The following is a 17,752-nucleotide window of genomic DNA, read 5'->3' on the forward strand; positions in this document are numbered from 1 at the left end:
AGCCCCCATGTGTTCTCTGCGGAAAGCCCAACCAGGGACGCCCATGGAACCTGTTCAGCCTCATGGAACTCCAAGTGCCTGCCTCACTGTTTGTATTTGTATGCATATGGGTTTCACAGTCTGCATATTGTCCTAAGTTTCAACCCAGCCCCAATTTATGCAGAAAATGGATCTCTCCATCTTGAGAGGCAGAATGTTGCTGTTTTTGTTGTTAGCTGTTGAGTCAGCCCCTCACGCACAGCAACCCATGCACAGTGGGACAGAACATCGCCCGGCCCCGTACCATCCTCATCATCATGCTGTAGATCAGACCACGTGGGATCGAGCGTTTTTGTGGGCTGAATTTAGGAAGATTACCATGCCTCTCTTCCTAATATGTTTTAGTCTGGAACTACACTGAAACGTGCTTAGCATCCTAGCAACAAGCAAGCCTCCACTGACAGATGGCGGCTGGGTATGTGCTACATTGCCTGGGAATTGAACCCGGGTCTCTCGGTTGGAGGGTGAGAACGCTATCGCTAGGCTACCAAAGCTTTGAGTGACAGTGTAGCCTGATGTGCAGTGAAGCCATGAGTTCTCAAGTCAAACCCTGTGTCCCCGCATCCTCCTCTCTAAGCTCAGGATAATGACAGATCCTGCCTCTCAAGGCTTGTAAGAGGGCTCTCAGAACAGCACCTGGTGCATGGGACTCGGGGCTATCCTTATCAATCTCCTTCTCAGACGGCACTAGAACTGTGACCCTGATCAAGAAATAATTAGTGAGTATTGATTGAGTTCAAGGAGTCATTCGTAGAGATGTGATCTTACCTTTACAGAGCTTAGTTACTATCTTATGGAGAGAAGAAAAAAAAATGCACTTATAAATCTATGTTTGGGATATAAGACCCAGCCCCTTGTTTTCTAATTTTCTCCACATTTTTTCCCTTTTCTTTTCAGATGTAGCCATTTTCTGGAACCTTAATGATCTCAATTACCTTTAAGGCTCATACCATGGCTTTAATATTACCAGCTCTAAACATATTTCTGCAAAAACATAGAGAGGTGAGCAGAGTAAATAGGTGGCTTTCTCCAAATTTTTATTGATGTTTAAAATGCACTTAAGTGTAAATGCTTAAAATGTAATGTACAGCAGAATAGACAACACAGTGAATTCTTACATACAAATGTGCTGACGTAACCACTCTCCGATCAAGACAGAGAGCATAGAAGAGGCAGGAAGTCCCCTCGGTGCCCCCTGCTTGACGCCACTCCCCTATAAACAATCTCCACACTTGCTATGCATCAGAGAGCTGGAGAATGAGTAAGGATGACAGAAGAAGAATCAATATCTTTGAGTTGTGATGCTGGAGAAGAGGCTTGAACTGCCAAGAAAACAAATAGGTCTGTCTTGGAGAGGGTGAAACCAAGTTTCTCTTTGGAGGCTAAGATTTTGACACTCTGTCTCAGAGACTTTGGGCACGTGGCCAGGAGGGACTGGTCCTTGGAGAAGGACATCATGCTTGGAAGGGTGGAAGGACAGCACGGGAGAGGAAGACCTCCAAATGAGATGGACTGATTCAGTAACTGGGGAAATGGGGGTAGGTGTGTTGGAATCAGTGAGACTGACTCAGGACAGGGCAGGCTTCAGAGCTGCTCTACCTAGGGTCTTTATGGGTGGCAGGCAATTTCATGGCATATCACAACAGACTTAAGAGCAAGTCATACCTCCAGTACACACAACAGACCAGCTTTATGAGAGGCAAGGCAAGTTCCACCAAGCAGTTAGCACAGAGTCTCGCACTGGGAGAGACTGAACAAATGAGAGATATTGCTCTTTTTGTTGCTAATTTTTGAAATAGGGAGCTCTGGTGGCGTAGGCCATAGGAAATTGAACGGCTAAACCAAATCTGTGATTCCTTGGTGGTTTGAACCCGTTAGCAGCAGCTCTGTGGGAGAGATGGACAATCTCCTCTTGTGTGATTTAGTGCCTCTGAAAACCCACTGGAGGGTCAGCTGGAGTCGGTGGTAACTCAGGAGCAATGAGCTGAGTTGAATAGTGGAATAAGGGGGGGGGGCACTATTTTCCTACACAGAATATAAGGACCAGGTGGGCAGCGGTGAAAGTTCTGCTCCAGCTGCACCCTCCACGGCCCATCAAAAGACGGGACCCATGACACTTGTTTCAGAATCCCACCATCTTTCAAATCAACAGTTTTATAAATCTAAGTTTGATTTCTCTCTCTTTCTCAACCTGCTGTATGGTCTTGTCAAGTGGTTTCCCATCTCTCGGTCACACTCCAAAAGCAAAGCCCTTGATTTGCCTTTCTCTAAGACTCTGATCTCACCAGAAATCCTATGCATTTGAGGGATCTTGGGAGAAGGAGACTTTAGGACACTGGTCTTCCTATTTGATTACCCTCACATGGGAGTTTAGAATGTCTACTCTCCTCATCCCTAACTGGGATCCCTTCACCTCCAGCTGTGTCTGGGTTCTGTCCCCCATGCAGAATCCAAGGATGAAGGAGCCTATCTTGACTCTCTTTAGACTCCATCCCCCAATGATGATGTCAAGGAGGAGAGAACAGCCAACCTTCCCAGTGACAGGAACACAATAATTAAATTGGTGTGCTTGGAGCAGCTACAATAAATCCCAGCATATTGGACTTATTGCAACCTGTTGTTGTTTTGTTTTTAAGTGCCATTGAGTCGTTGGCAACTCATAGCGACCCTATGAGCAAAAGTCCTGAATACTTGTATAACTTTTAACCTTTCTCCAGGTTCATAGGGTTTCCAGAGGCAAGATCTTTCAGAAGTGGATGTCACTCCTGGTTCTAAGCTTGTTTTAATCAGGGAGCTCCAACAAACGCTGTTCACCATGAGTAACCATTATCACATTTGACACATCAGTGTCACAGTGTTCAGCTTCACAGCAACCATGAGTTACCTCTGTACAGCAAGTGGACAGACCAGGGCTATATGACCTATAAGAATGTTTGACCAAAAACAATTAAAAACAGACCTGAGAGCCTTGGATTAAAGTCACCCACCTTTGGCTTGGTACCATCACTTTCTGTCCACTAGGCCAACTGATCTCTCTCTATGCTGCTGTTATTGTTGTTGTTAAGCACCATCGAGTAGTAGGTAACTCATAGCGACCCTGTGAACAAAATACCTGAACACTTGTATAACTTTCATAGTTTCTCCAAGTTCATAGAGTTTCCAGAGGCAAGCCATTTCAGAAGTGGATGCCACTCCTGCTTCCAAGCTTTTTCTAATCGGGGAGTTCCACCAGACACTGCAATTTCAACATAGACAAGTCATTTAACAAGTCACAACCTCTCATCCTGATTCTGAAAAACAGAGATAATAATTCTTGATCACACAAGTCCATCTATGTAGAATGCTTGCCACACGAAGGGGTACTGCGGCATAGTCAAGGAATGGGAACAAGTAAAAGGAGTTGTGATTTTCATCTTCTAAACAACTATGTTCCTGACAGCAGAATGTGTACCTTGTTACAGAACCCTGGGGGCATTGCCATTGTGTGCTGTCGAGACAGACCGACCCATCACTTACCGTCCAGCAGGCTTTCAGAGGTGGTAAATGGCACAGGAGGAGATTGCCCATCCTCCTCCTGTAGAGTAGCTTGTGGATTCGAACTGTGTGCCTTTGGGAATGCAGCGCAGCTTCTTACCACTAGTCCACCAGAGCATAATGTGTAACATACAGGGCTGCCAACCTAAAGGTCAACAGTTCGAATTCACCACCTTCTACAAGAGAGAAAGGCAGCGATCTTCTCCCGTTAAGATTCCTTGGAAAGCCAATGCAGGGTCATTATGAACCAACAGTGGGTTTCAAGTTGATGCCTTGTTACCTTCCCAGACCTTATATGTGATCTTATATCAAGTTTCCCAGAAGCAGGCCCTGATGCATTCAGGTGAAATGAACGTATATGAACTAATGAACCACATGAACTTTAACTTCCACTCCCCTGAGACCTTTCAATAAGAAAGGTCTCTTCCTGTGCCATTTACCACCTCTGAATATACTGAATCACTGTATCAAAAGGAATTGGTAGACACTGAAGAATTTAATGAAACAACATATGAGCAAGAGCCTATGGTGATGAAAGAAGAAGTTCAGGCTGCTTTGAAGAAAATGGCAAAAAATAAGGCCCCAGGTATACCAATTGACATATTTCAGCTAACAGATGCTGCCCTGGACGTGCTCACCAAGCTGTGCCAAGAAATCTGGAGAACAACGACTTGGCCAACTGACTGAAAGAGATCTATATTTGTTCCATCCCAAAGAAAGGTGACACAACAGAGTATGGAAACTATAGAACAATCTCATTGATTTCACGTTCAACCAAGAAAGTCCAGGCTGGGTTTAGAAGGGGTCGTGGTACCAGGGATATTGTAGCTGATGTTAGATGGATCTTAGCTGAAAGCAGGGAATACCAGAGGAATGTCTATCTGTGTTTCACTGACTATGCAAAGGCGTTTGACTGTGTGGATCATAACAAACTGTGGCTGACTCTGAGAAGAATGGGAATCCGAGAACACTTGATCGTTCTAATGTGGAACCTATACTTGAACCAGGAGGCAGTCGCCAGGACAGAGCAGGAGAACACTGCATGTTTCAAAATTGGGAAGGGCGCAAGCCAGGGATGCATCCTATCTCCATACCTTTTCAACCTGTATGCAGAACAGGTTATCCAGGAGGCTGGGCTCTATGAGGAGAAATGTGGGGTCAAGATTGGTGGACGATCTATCAAAAATCTGCGTTATGCAGATGACACAACCCTGCTTGCTGAAACTGAAGAGGACCTGAAGCACCTGCTGCAGAGGGTCAAGGACTGCAGCCTCCAATATGGATTGAGGCTCAATGTTAAGAAGACAAAGATTCTCACCACTGGACCAATTGGCAGCATCAGGATGGATGGTGAAGAGATTGAGATTGTTCACAGCTTTAGTTTGCTTGGGTCCACAGTCAACAGTCTTAGCACCAGTAGCCAGGAAATTAAAAGGCGCATTGCCATGGGAAAGTCTGCTGTTAGGGACCTCTCCAAAGTACTGAAGAGCAATGGTGTCTCTCTGGATACTAAGGTGCATCTGATATATAGGTCATGGTCTTCGCAATCACTTGTTATGCATCAGAGAGTTGGACAATGACCAGGGAGGATAGAAGGAGAATTGATGCCTTTGAGCTGTGGTGCTGGAGAAGAGTATTGAGAGTACCATGGACTGCTAGGAAAACAAACAGATTGTCCTGGAAAGGGATAAACTGGGTGGCTCCTTGGAGGCAAGGATTCTGAGGCTCCGTCTAACATACTTTGGACATATTGTGAGGAGAGACCGGTCCTTAGAGAGGGACATCATGCTTGGGAGGGTGGAGGGACAGCGCAGGAGAGGAAGGCCCTCTATGAGGTGGATTGATTCAGTGACTGGGATAATTGGGATGGGAGTGTCAGAGACAGTGTGATTGGCACAGGACAGAGCAGAGTTTAGGGCTGTTGTCCATAGGGTCGCTATGAGTCGCAAGTGACTCGATGGCACATAACAACAACAACAACCCTGAGACCAGGGAGATCTGGTGGCTTAGTGGTAAGGAGTTGCAATGCCAATGCAAAGGTACACAGTTTGAATCTACCAACTGCTCTTCAGGAGAAAGATGGGCAATCTCCTCCCATGAGATTTACTGCCTCTGAAAACCCACCAGAGAGTCAGCTATGAGTCGGTTCTGACTAGACAGAACATCACATCAAGCCCTGAGACCGTAATAACTGGATGGTGCCTGCCGCCACTCCCAAGGCAGACTCCTCTTAAAGAGAGCACAGGGGAAGGTCCTGGACAGAGTCAGAGTAAAACGTGGAACAAATTCACAATTGTAAAAATGGCCAAGTTTGCTATTCTAATGGGGACTGGCGGAGCTTCCAGTAACCCTTCGAGTCTAGAGATAAATTGACCCTTATAGCTCAATTTACAGTCTAACAATAGACAGGCTTATAGTCAAACAACAGACAGGCTTATAAGTTAAACAATAACACAAAGGAGGTACTCAGTTCTTAGACCAACCAGTAGTATAAGATCCAAAGGACAGTATTTTCCCAGAAAGAAAGCTCAGAAGGCAGGAAGGGCTAGGATAGAAAGATGAATGGATATAAGATGCACCGGGAGGCAGTGCAAGGCATGCTGGTGCAACACGGCAACTGTAATTCATGTCAAAAGACCAAGTCTGTACGAATGATTGAATGGAAAACCAACTTTGTAAACTTCCTTTCAAAACACTACGAAAATTTGTCTTTTCAACTTTATTTGAGAAGAGCCTATGACACGGGCAAGGGAGCAGAGAATTGATAGGAGAAAGAGAAGGTGGGCACCAAACAGTGTGTTATAAAGTGCCTCCCAACAGGGAGTAAACCAGTCAATTAGTCGGCATTCAGCCACTTCCAACTCCTAGTGACTCTGAGCATAGGAGAGTGGAATTGTGTTCCGTGGGGCTTTAACTAGCTGGTTTTTTAAACGTAGATCCTGAAGGCTTTCTTTCAAGATGGTGGGCTCAAACTATCCACCTTCCATTGACAGCTGAATGCAGAACTGAAGCTACACCACCAGGAAAGTCAATCCCCCTGGGAGGTCCTGAGAAGTAGTGCCTAATACATACCTAAGCACCATCCTACTTGAGATTCACGGGACCGAGGTCCTTACACACACAGTTCCGACTTTCCCAAGGGCATAGTAGTAATTGGTACTTCAAACTAGCCATAATTCTAGGGGTAAGAAAGTACCAAAATTCAAGAGCAGACCATCGGGGTCCACAAGCACTTTCAAAGGAACACGAGATGTGAGTAGACTACAAAGGTCCCAAGAATTGGATGTAATTTGATGTCCTGGGTCCACACTCTTTTCTCCAGAGAGTCCCGCAGACCTCACCCTCGCCCTAATCCTCCTGAAGGAATTAGGATTTCTGGTCAAGATCTTCTATGTGAATCAATGGGGTGGGAAAGGCAGGATGGGACTAACTGGAGTGGATCAATAATTAGAAGATAAGCTAAATCAGCTTTAGGGAAACAATTTTCTTGCTGGGAATGGAAAAGGGAGCATCAGGCAGGCATGCAAGGCGGCAGCCAGCAGAGGCACCTCTGAGGTCCTACTGTAGCCAGCTTAGTTGGAACAGATGAAAAGATAGAGAATGCAACAGAAAGATGGGTCTCGGTGATCTTTTGTGAAGCAGAATAAGAAGAGATTTCAACTTCTTGTCCATCCTGGCCCAGCCTCCAGGAGGGTCATCACTTCCTCCCAGTGGAGACATCTATGGCTCAGGAGGCCCCTCCCTCAAGGAGTGTGGCTCTTTCTACCACCTCCTCCATGAAGGACTCTCACCTTGCAGGCCTGTCCTGTGGTTTGGTCCAAGACCCCTCATCTTAAGCACACAGAGTACACATCTTCCACGGTTCTTGGACTTTGCTAGTTGCTAACAGTACCCAAAATTCAAGGAAGTCTTCCACCTAGTGAAAGTTTCTGCAGCCACCCTAGAGAAGGCAGGAAGAAAGAGGCAAGCTGAGAAGTAGGGTGTGAGGCAGAAAAAAGATGTGGTAAAGGCAAGACTGCCCCTGCTGGAATGTCCTAAACTCACAAGGTCATGCATACTTCACAACTGAACCAGAATGGACAATGTCCTGGTGTGAAAGGAGCAGATACAAGATGAGATTGGCCAAGTCTGACCCCTACCGATTTCACAAAGGCAAACTGCCCCCACCAAAAACATCAATAGCACCATACAAATAAATAAACGGTCAGACATCACACACACACACACACACACACCATGCTCCTGCACCCTTTCCTACCAATTATTGGTCCCAATGTTCATTGCAAGACTCCCACACTTTACTTATAATTGTGGGGTTTATTTCGGAAAAAAAAATGATGAGTCCAATGTAAGTCCAGATTTAGTCCCATAGTCCCAAGCAAGATTAACAAGGCACAATTCCTCAATTAGTGTAAGTGCAGATTTAGTTCAGCAACACAAATACAAGAAACCTCTGATTTCCTCAATCATATGGTAAGCAAAACCTTGAATTGTGGCCTTTATCTCCAGGATTCCTTTGATTACAGCTTGCCACAGTCTCTTCACAACAGTGCCACAGTATCTTCATGGCAATGCCACAGTATCTTCACAGCAATGCCACAGTCTCTTCACAACAGTGCCACAGTATCTTCATGGCAATGCCACAGTATCTTCACAGCAATGCCACAGTCTCTTCACCTTCTCTCCACCACCAGCTGTCTCTCACAATGTGGAAAGGGATTTCTTATGTTGGCTGCACAGCTGTTGATGATTTGTAAGACCATGTGTCTGTTGTTAAGGTAGCTGATACCATGCCCCCTCCAACAGGGGCTAATGAAATGGCTAGAAAAGCCAATTTTCAAGGATTCTGACATCCCAGCTGGTCAACTGAAACACTGATTCACAGTGATCATTATCATTGCACGTGATGAATCCCAGTTACACACTCATCTTTGTGGCCTTAACAGTAGGCAGATCAAGGGCTCTCAGCTCCACTTTAGAGCTGAAGAAGTAAACTCACCTCTTGCCCATGTGATAGAGATGGTCAGATGCACAGCAGAACTTGAACCTAACCTTTCAACTCTAGCTCCTTAGCTTTTCCCAAAGACCAGGCTGCCTTTGGGTGTCTCTAAGTTTTAAAAATTCATGTCCATCATCATTGAAGTTTCAAGATCAAGTGCAAGATCTATTTCCACTTGTTTTCAACTATAACTCTCAACATTTCTGTAGATCTCAGCCTGCTTACACCTTCATACCCTCAATATGGAAAACCACCAATAATATGGCTGCTGAATGCATGTTCCCCTCTCCTGCCCACAGATCTCAGTTTCAGCCACTAGTCACGCACTTGAGTTTGATTGAAATTCCTGGGGCTTATTACTAGGAGAAAATGGCTCCAGGCTGTCCACAGTTTCATGAGTCCTCTTCCCCAAGGGTACTGAAAATAATGGTCCACCTCAGCCAGGGCTGAGACTGACTCCATGAGCTCTTTCTCTGCCGGGAAATATTTCCTCTGGGACACCTTTCTTCCTCTGTCTCCTGTTCAGTCATCTCCTCATAGTTTCTTGTGTCTCATAGCAACCGTATGTGCAACAGCTCTGAACCCTGCTCTATCTTGAACCAAGGTCTCATCTCCCAAAAAGTTCTCAAGGTTAAAAGTGTCAGCTCTTTCATGGGAAATGAAAAAGGTCTTTATCTTCACAGCTTCATATCTTCTCCTGATCCTCCCCAGAACCATGGACAGTATTTATCTTATTCTGGGCATCTGAGCATTCAACTCTACAGAAAGGAACCTCATGTGAATGCACTATAATTTCTCAATATATTCACACAATGGAATACTATGCAGCACTACGGAGCAACATTTTTTGTAGAATACTATATAATATGGGGTATTCTAGAGAGCATTATGGTAAATGAACTAACTCAGTCTCATAAGGCTATTATTTAAAAATAGAAAGATAACAAATAAGATGCATATAAAAGTCCAAAAGGGGAAGAGGAGTGGAATGGGGGAGATGAGGGTGGGGGGCGGGGAGAATCACTAGTGTAACAGAATTTGGTGAGTGGAGAAGGGGTTGAAAGAATCAGGACCTGAAAAGGTGGGGTACTTAGTAGGCCTAGATCAATGGTGAGTAATTTAATGAAACAAAATGTATATGAATAATTATTTGAAACACAACGCAAATGTAGGAATGTATGAAACACAAAGTACATGAATAATACACAATGTATATGAATTTTATATGCAAACCAATATAAAATGTTAAAGATTCTCTAGGAAGAGAGAGAACACACGAACCAGGTAACTGTGATTTTTACCAACTCCACCTCTTCATTTGTGAAATGAGAATACAATTCTACCTACCTCATTGGGATGCTGTGACAATTAAAGAACAATAATGCCTAGAAAATGTTTGACACGGTGCATTCAGCAAGCTCAAAGTTAAAGGAAGCTGTTTTTGTGATTTTCATTAACATTACATGGAAAGGAAAAGACTGGGAAAGTCAGAGGAGAAGCAAGATTCTGAAGAATACCTTCAACTTCCAACAGTTGAGTTCTGGCTGCATTAAGAGTTCAAAGAAATGATGGATAAACAGAGAAAGAAGTAGATGTGCAACTCTGACTCCATTTACTATGTTGTTTTTGTTCTTGTGTGCTGTCAAATTACTTGCAACTCATAGAGATCCCAAGTACAATAGCTCTGAACCCGGCTCTATCTTGAGCCAAGGTGTGTCTTTGGCATACCTACACCACTACCCCAGACACTGAGTCAATCCGTCTCATCCAGGGCCATCTTCTCTTGCATTGTCCCTCCACCTTTCCAAGCATGATGTCCCTCTCCAAGGACTAGTCCCTCCTGAAAACATACCCAAAGTATGGGAGGAAGAGCTTCAAAATCCTAGCCTCCAAGGAGCAGCCTGGTTTCATCCTCTCCAGGACAGACCTGTTTGTTCTCCTAGCAGTCCATGGCATATTCAATACTCTTCTCCAGCACCACAATTCAAAGGCATCAATTATTTTTCTACCATCCTTAGTCATTGTCCAGATTTCATAGCAAGTAATCACAAAGACCATTGCCTGGATCAGGCACACCTTAGTCTCTAGACTGACATTTTTGCTCATTTGTTGTCAGGTCCCTGACAGCAGATTTTCCCCATGAGATCTGTCTTTTGATTTCCTGGCTGCTGGTACCAACAGTGTTGATTGCGGAGTCAAACAAGCTGAAGCTCTTAACAATATCAATCCCTTCACCATCCATCATGATGCTGCCATTTGGTCCAGTGGTGAGAATCTGTTTTCTTGATGTTGAGCTTCCATCCATATTGAAGGCTGTAGTCCTTGACCTTCTGCAGCAAGAGGTCCTCCTCAGTTCCATCTACTATAGAAAGGAGTAAAAGGGAGAGAGAAGGACTGAAGGGAAAATAGACCTACTCTGATGAAGAGCAGGAACTTCCCCAAAGACAAGAGTCAGGGGTAGAGAGAGTTTTATCCTGACTTTGTTCTATAATATTTCATTCTGTTATACCTAAGATTTATGTGGTTGGAACTAGCTCCAGGTAACTACCAACAAAGACAACATTAAAAGAGATGGGCCTATATATTAACCTGAAATGATATGGCTGCTATATTGTAAAGTGACAAAAGCAAAAGTATTGATGTAAATGGAGCTGATGCAATATGGGGTTTACTGAGTATAACTTCTACCTGCTTCATAAAGGGGAACTGTCCCCATAGATAATATCCATAGCAACAAAGAGACAGCTGCTAGTTCAGATACACTCCATCCCATGCTCCTACCTCTATTTCCACCAATCACTGGGTTCATTATTTACTGTTGACTCACAGCCTTTACTCACAGTTGTGGTACCAAGAGTGGAGTGTATTAGGGAAATAGGTTGAGCAGTGGGAGAGGCAAAGAATATCTCACCCTTTGACTTGTGGTGTTGGAGAAGAGTACAGGATAGCTAATGAATGCCCAAAAGAACAAACAGATATGTCTTGGAAAAGGTGTAGGATGTTATCACAAGGATATCAAGAGGATGGCAAAGCTTTACCTCTCATATTTTGAACATGTTTCAAGGAGAAGCTATTCCTTGGAAAAGTATATCATGCTTGGGAAGGTGGAGGATTAATGAAAGAAAAGATGACCCCCATGGAAATAGATTGATGTGGTGACTGCAGCAATGGATTCAAGTGTATCAGAAGATGATGGGGATGACACAGGAGAGAACAGGATTCAGATTTGTTGTTCACAGGGTTGCTGTGATTTGTACTCAACTCAACAGCACCTAACAACAACAAGGCAACAATTAGTCTTCCTCACATTCCTCTCACCATGATTTGCATTAATATTTGTGTTCTATATATTTGCTTCTTTCTCATAAGTGAGATCATATGGTGTATGTCCTTTGCTTACATGTATTTTGTTAAACATGATATTCTCATGATGTTTTTCAAGGTGCATCATATAGTGAGTGGTTCAATACATGTATTTGAAAGAATGAAAAAATCTATTATTTAAGTTTGGGCAACAAATATTTATTCAATACGTATCATAGGATTGAGTAATAATAATAAGAAGTATATCTCCCAATACAAGTCTAGGTTTTCTCTACCAGTCTCAAGTCAGACTAACAGCAAAACACAATTCCTTAATTAGCAAAAATCTTTATTTCAGTTCAGCAACACAAATTCAAGAAGCCTCTGGCTTCCTCAATCATCCAGCAAGGTTTGCCTCAGAGCAGTTAATAAGTCAGCCTCTCCATCAACCATCTAGAAAGAACAGAAAAACCTATGTCAAGGCTCCTCTGGTTACACCTTGCCACAGTTTCTCCATAGTAATGCCACAGTCTCTCAACCATCTCCAGGGTCTCACCGCCAGGGTCTCACTCTCATCAAGGTCTTGCTCGAGTCTCACTCTCACTCGAGTCTTGCTCCAGTCTCCTTCAAGCCTTGCCATTCAGTGTGAGAAGCACTCTATCTCTTAATCTAGTTCAACAGCTGTTGATGATTTGCAAGACCTATGTCTACAGTTAAGGTAACTGGAGACCAGAGGGAGCTAATGTAATGGCTAGAAAGGCCAACTTTTAAGCTAACACCACAACTGAGAAAAGCGTTTAGTAAGATAATAGTTTTGTATTTACAAAGCATGACATAGCATAGATGCATCTAGAAGATGTGCAAAAAACCGGTCACAAAAGGACCCATGTTGCATAAAATAACTATTAGGAACAGCTAAAGAAAGCTTTGCACATTAGACTTATTCTTGGGTGGTTATCATGGATGGCTAGAGAGTGACAGGAGAGTACTAATTAGTAAATGGACAAAAGGCACCTATTAAGATGATAGAAGAGTAAGGCAATATCCAGTAAGGAGCTTATAAGCTCAATATCACTCAAGAAAGAGAAGACACAGAGAGATGCAGGAGGATTAATGAAAAGTACAGAAGTACAAGAAGGAAACGGGGGAAGTTGGGTTACATTGTGGATACTGAAACTGATGTCATAGAATAAAATGTATGTGAATTGTCAAATGAAAATTAATTTGCAAACTTCATTCAGATCACAATAAAAAATAGCATACAAAGAAAGAGGTAATAGTTTGTAACACACCCCCCCGCCAAGAAAAAAAATCCCTATGTCCACGCTTACCTGTGAGATTCCTTACACAGGTAAGGAAGACCTCTGATACTAAAAAAGCATCACCTCTGTCTTTAGCCTGGGTGACCCCCTCCCCAATAACTGAGATAGAGGAGAGGGAGAAGTTGTCATTTTCTTTCTTTTTATGACCTTGCATTGCTTCCACAGCCAGGCTAAAATTGTATTAACTCTAATTTTGTATTGTGGAGGAATTTAAAACTAAACTTGCTTAGACACCCCCTCCCCCACCGTGGGAAATTCCTATCAGCTTGTAGATATAGAGTGAAGAGCTGTTGTCTGCATTTTTTAAAAAACTTTCCCACTGACTGATAAAAAACGGATCCAGGAATCACTGCTCTGGGGATCGTCAAGCCCAGGAAATGCTAACATACACTTAACTCCCATTCTCTTCAGCATCTAACCACTCTGATGGCCAAACCTACCAGCCTTCACTGTGGTAAGATTTACCTGCTAAATTCCCTGTGTTGCATCTATTCCTTAAAGCATCTGTTGCTGTTGGTTGCCATTGGGTCAACAGTTGATGTCCACCAAAACTAAACACTGCCTAGTCCTGGGCCTCTCCTATGACTCATTCTAGATGAGTACCATGTAGCACACTGGGGCCTCTGACGAAGCCTAACTGACTGATTTTGGAAAGTATATTTCCAGATTTTTCTTTCTACTTCATTTCCATCTAGAAGCTCTGCTGAAACCCACTCAGCATCCTATCAGCCCACAGGCCTCCACACACGGATAGACGAGTGGTGTGTGAGGTGTACTGCCAAGAATCAAACCCGGACTCCCACATGGAAGGAAGAGTTGTACCACAGAACCACCACTGCCCACTTCATGAGAACATCTAAGGAATGTTTAATCCTTAAACAACCCAGTGGGCTGGTGGGTGATATCTTAATTTACAAGCTAAAGAAACTAAAGCTCAGTGTGGTTTCTCACCCACTCCCAACCTACTAGACAGAATCCCCCAATGACCCTCTCAGTTCTGTGAACTTGCCCTTCTTGGTATTGCTGCTTGTTGTTGTTAGGTGCCATCGAGTCAAGTACAGCTCTTAAAGACCCTATGAACCAAAAGATCTGAACCCTGTTCTATCCTGTGCCATCCTCACACTTGCTAACACATCAGAGCCCATTGCAGAAATAACTGTGTCAATTCACCTGGTTGAGGGTCTTCCTCTCCTTCACCGACCTGGCATCCTTCCCATCATCATGGCCTTCTCCAAGGAATAGCCCCTCCTAGCAACATGCCTGAAGTACGTATGGTAAAGCCTCATCATCCTTGCCTCCAAAGAGCACTCTGGCTGCACCCTCTCCAAGACATATCTGTTTGTTCTCTTGGTCATCCATGTTATATTTTGTGCTCTTCTCCAACACCACAGCTCAAAGGCATCAATGCTTCTTCTGTCATCCTTATTTGTTGTACAGCTCTCAGATGCAAAGCAAGTAATCAGAAGTTGTTGTTGTTGTTAGATTACCTGGTTAATAACTACCTATTTCTCTAGACTGTGAACTTCATGATGGCAGTAACTATATCTGTTTACCCACCATTGTGTACCTTGTACCTTCTATGGCACTTGGAACATAGTAGGGCTTCAATTAGTATTTGCACATCAATAGCTAGGTAAATTGCTCAAGTAATTAGAAGGGTTAGGATTCAAGTCCAATTCTCTCTGTTACTAAATTCCTCTACACGTTGATGGAACTATGTTGTCTTTTGAGATGGTGTGTGTGTGTGTGTGTGTGTGTGTGCATTTCTGCCAAATTTTTTTTTAAAAGTATGCTTTTATGCTGTCTAGGTAAGGACAGACTGTGGATAAGGTATAGTCCCAATCCTTTATTGGCTTCTAACCTAATCTTTAAGATGAAACAAATCCAGGTAAGACAAGAGAAGTGTTAAGACCCAAGGCAGATGCTTCCTCTGTAGGTTCCTAAGTCACCCATTGTAGACAGGAGAGCAGGGAGGACTCAGAAGAACAAGGACCCGATTCTCATCTAGATGGATAGGCTGTGTTGAAAAAGGAAGGAAATGAGAGAATTCTGGGTAGAAGGAACAGCCTGAACAAAAGGATGGGACTCGGATGACCTTGACAAATGCACAAGAGATGTTATCAGCTTTCTATCTGAAGTTAGTGCTAGATACAGTGGGAAAGTGTGAGCTGAAACAAAGAAGAATAAGTCTCATGTCTGCCTAGGGAACGGAGAGATCTCCCCTGTCTCCGTGTCTCCACTGGCTCAAAGATACAGAAGCAGGAATCAGGGAATTAGAGTCTAGACAGGAACTCTGAGCTGAGTGCACTTCTAACCCCCGCAGTCTCCCTGGAGGGCCACTTTGCATGCAGGACAGAGCTGTTACAGCCAGAGAGTCTTGGAGTGGCATGCAGTTTTGCCTGGTTGTCTGCTTGGTCATTGCATTCCTGGAGAGAAATCTCTCTTTAGGTCACCGTAATCTAGGGTCTAACACCTATAGTTTAGTAACCCTAGAAATTCTGTTTTGTCAACATCCAATGAAGGTATAGGATAGCAGCTAAGAAAGGGGGCTCTGTAGTCAGATAGTCCAGAAGTTTGAATCTGGAGTCTACCAAATAATAGCTGTGTGGTCATGGGTAAGTTTTCCTAATTTCTTTACACTTCATTTTCATTGCTTACAAGCGAGGATAAGAGCACCTATCTAAATGGATAGTCAGAGGAGCGGACAGACATGCTGTGAGTTGTTCAGGCATCTTCCCATAGTTTCTGGAATTCCTCTCGGGAGAGGTCTGTCCATTCTCTAGCTCAGTATGAGACACATTTTTCCTAGGGAGCTTTGATAGCATAGTGGTTAAGGAATTGCCCTACCAACAACCCAAAGGCAGGCAGTTTGAATCCACCAGCTGCTTTTCAGAAGAAAGATGGTCAGTCTCCTCCCACGTGAGTTACAACATTTGAAAACTTGCTAAAGGGTCAGTTATGAGTCAGTCCTACTTGACTACAATGAGAGAGAAGTGAGTCTTGGTGTTGAGATAACAACGTCCCATTACTAAAGCCAAAAGTGTCAAATAGAATCCAAGCCCTCTTGGCAAATAAAACATATGATTGTTGATGTTGCTTTTGTTGCTGTTGTTATTAGATGTTTTCAAGTTCATTTCAATTCCTAGAAACCCCTAGAAATGGGACAGAGAAGCTGGACACTACATGAAGAAGAAAAGGGCATCAGAACCGGCAGAAGACTCGTTAACAACCTGCAGTATGCAGATGGCACAATACTGGTTCCTGGAAGTGAAAATGAAAGAATACAGCCTTCAGTATGGATTACACCTCAGCATAAAGAAAACAAAAATCCTCACAACCAGGCTGCAGAGCTGTATCGTGAGGAACACAGACAATATTGAAATTGTCCAAGATTTTATTTCACTTGGACCCACCATCAATGCCCACTGAAGCAGCAGGCAGAAATCAGATAACATAGTCCACTGGGAAAATCTACTTACAAACCAAACCTGACACACCCACCATGGGGACTCACTCAAGCTCACAGTAACCCTATAGGACACAGCAGAGCTGTCCCATCAGGCTTCCAGGGCTGCCCATCTTCACCGAAGTAGACTACTTGTCTTTCTCCCCAAAAAGTGACTGGTAGGTTCAAATAATGAATATTTTTGTTAACAGTTCAATGTGTAGCCCACTTTGCCACCAAGCCTCCCCACCTACTGTGAAAGATCATTTTAAAGTATTAAGAAGCAAATATACCACTTTGGAGACTAAGGTGCACCTGACCCAAGCAAACAGTATTTTTAATTACCTCATATGCGTGTGAAAGCTTGACAACCAATAAGGAAGGCCAAAGAAGAATGAATCCCTTTGAATTGTGGTCTCAGTGAAAAATATTCAATACAGGGTGGATCGCCAGAAGAATAAACTCATTTCTCTTAGAAGTACAGTTAGAATTTTCCATAGAAGTCAGGATGACTTTGTCTCCCCTGATTTGGACATGCTTTCAGGAAGGAAATCGTGGTTGGTAAAGCAGCGGGTCAGGGAAGAAGAGGAAGACCTTCTCAAGAGGAATTGACACAATGGCTGTAACAATGGGCTTTAATCTAGTGAAGACTGTGAGAAGGGTGTAGAAATGATAGTGCTTTATTCTAGTGCATGTATGGTCACTATGAGTCAGAACCAGCTAATTGACCCTAACAACAATCTCATCCCCAAGGGCTCATTCCCACTGTAAGGTTAGGGGGAAAACTTGCTGTAACTCTTTGTACAGTGTGTCCAAGGGGAGACTGAGCACTGAGGACCCTGTCTCATCACATCAGGGGCTGCCGAGCGGCATAGACACCATGTATGCACAGGGCAACAGCCAGAGGTCTCCTTGGTGATGATGGAGACGTCAGAGAAATCTGATGTAAGTCCCACCTTACACCCAACAGGACAGCTTACAGTTATAAAACTACAGTTTCTGATACCTGACTCACACCAGCCAGTCCTGCCCTTCACCCGTATCTTCCCTCATCCTTTGCACTAGAGCTTATCAACCAACAAATTATGAGTAGGCATCACAGGGCTATGA

At 43.7% G+C, this 17,752-nt stretch overlaps 1 protein-coding gene across 1 annotated transcript in view; it reads left to right on the top strand.

The window, feature by feature from the left end:
- The window catches only part of P2RX3 (purinergic receptor P2X, ligand-gated ion channel, 3), an 89,773-nt gene extending 72,275 nt beyond the window's left edge, over window positions 1-17,498 (top strand). Inside the window, exon 13 of the transcript XR_439009.1 lies at window positions 17,471-17,498. The gene's annotated coding sequence lies outside the window, so the exon portion shown is untranslated. The remainder of the gene's footprint in view (window positions 1-17,470) is intronic.
- Window positions 17,499-17,752: the final 254 nt, after the last annotated feature.

The sequence above is a fragment of the Elephantulus edwardii genome, unplaced genomic scaffold, assembly GCF_000299155.1.
Source record: "Elephantulus edwardii isolate Elephantulus edwardi_28Jun2011 unplaced genomic scaffold, EleEdw1.0 scaffold00284, whole genome shotgun sequence".
Taxonomy (NCBI): Eukaryota; Metazoa; Chordata; class Mammalia; order Macroscelidea; family Macroscelididae; genus Elephantulus; species Elephantulus edwardii.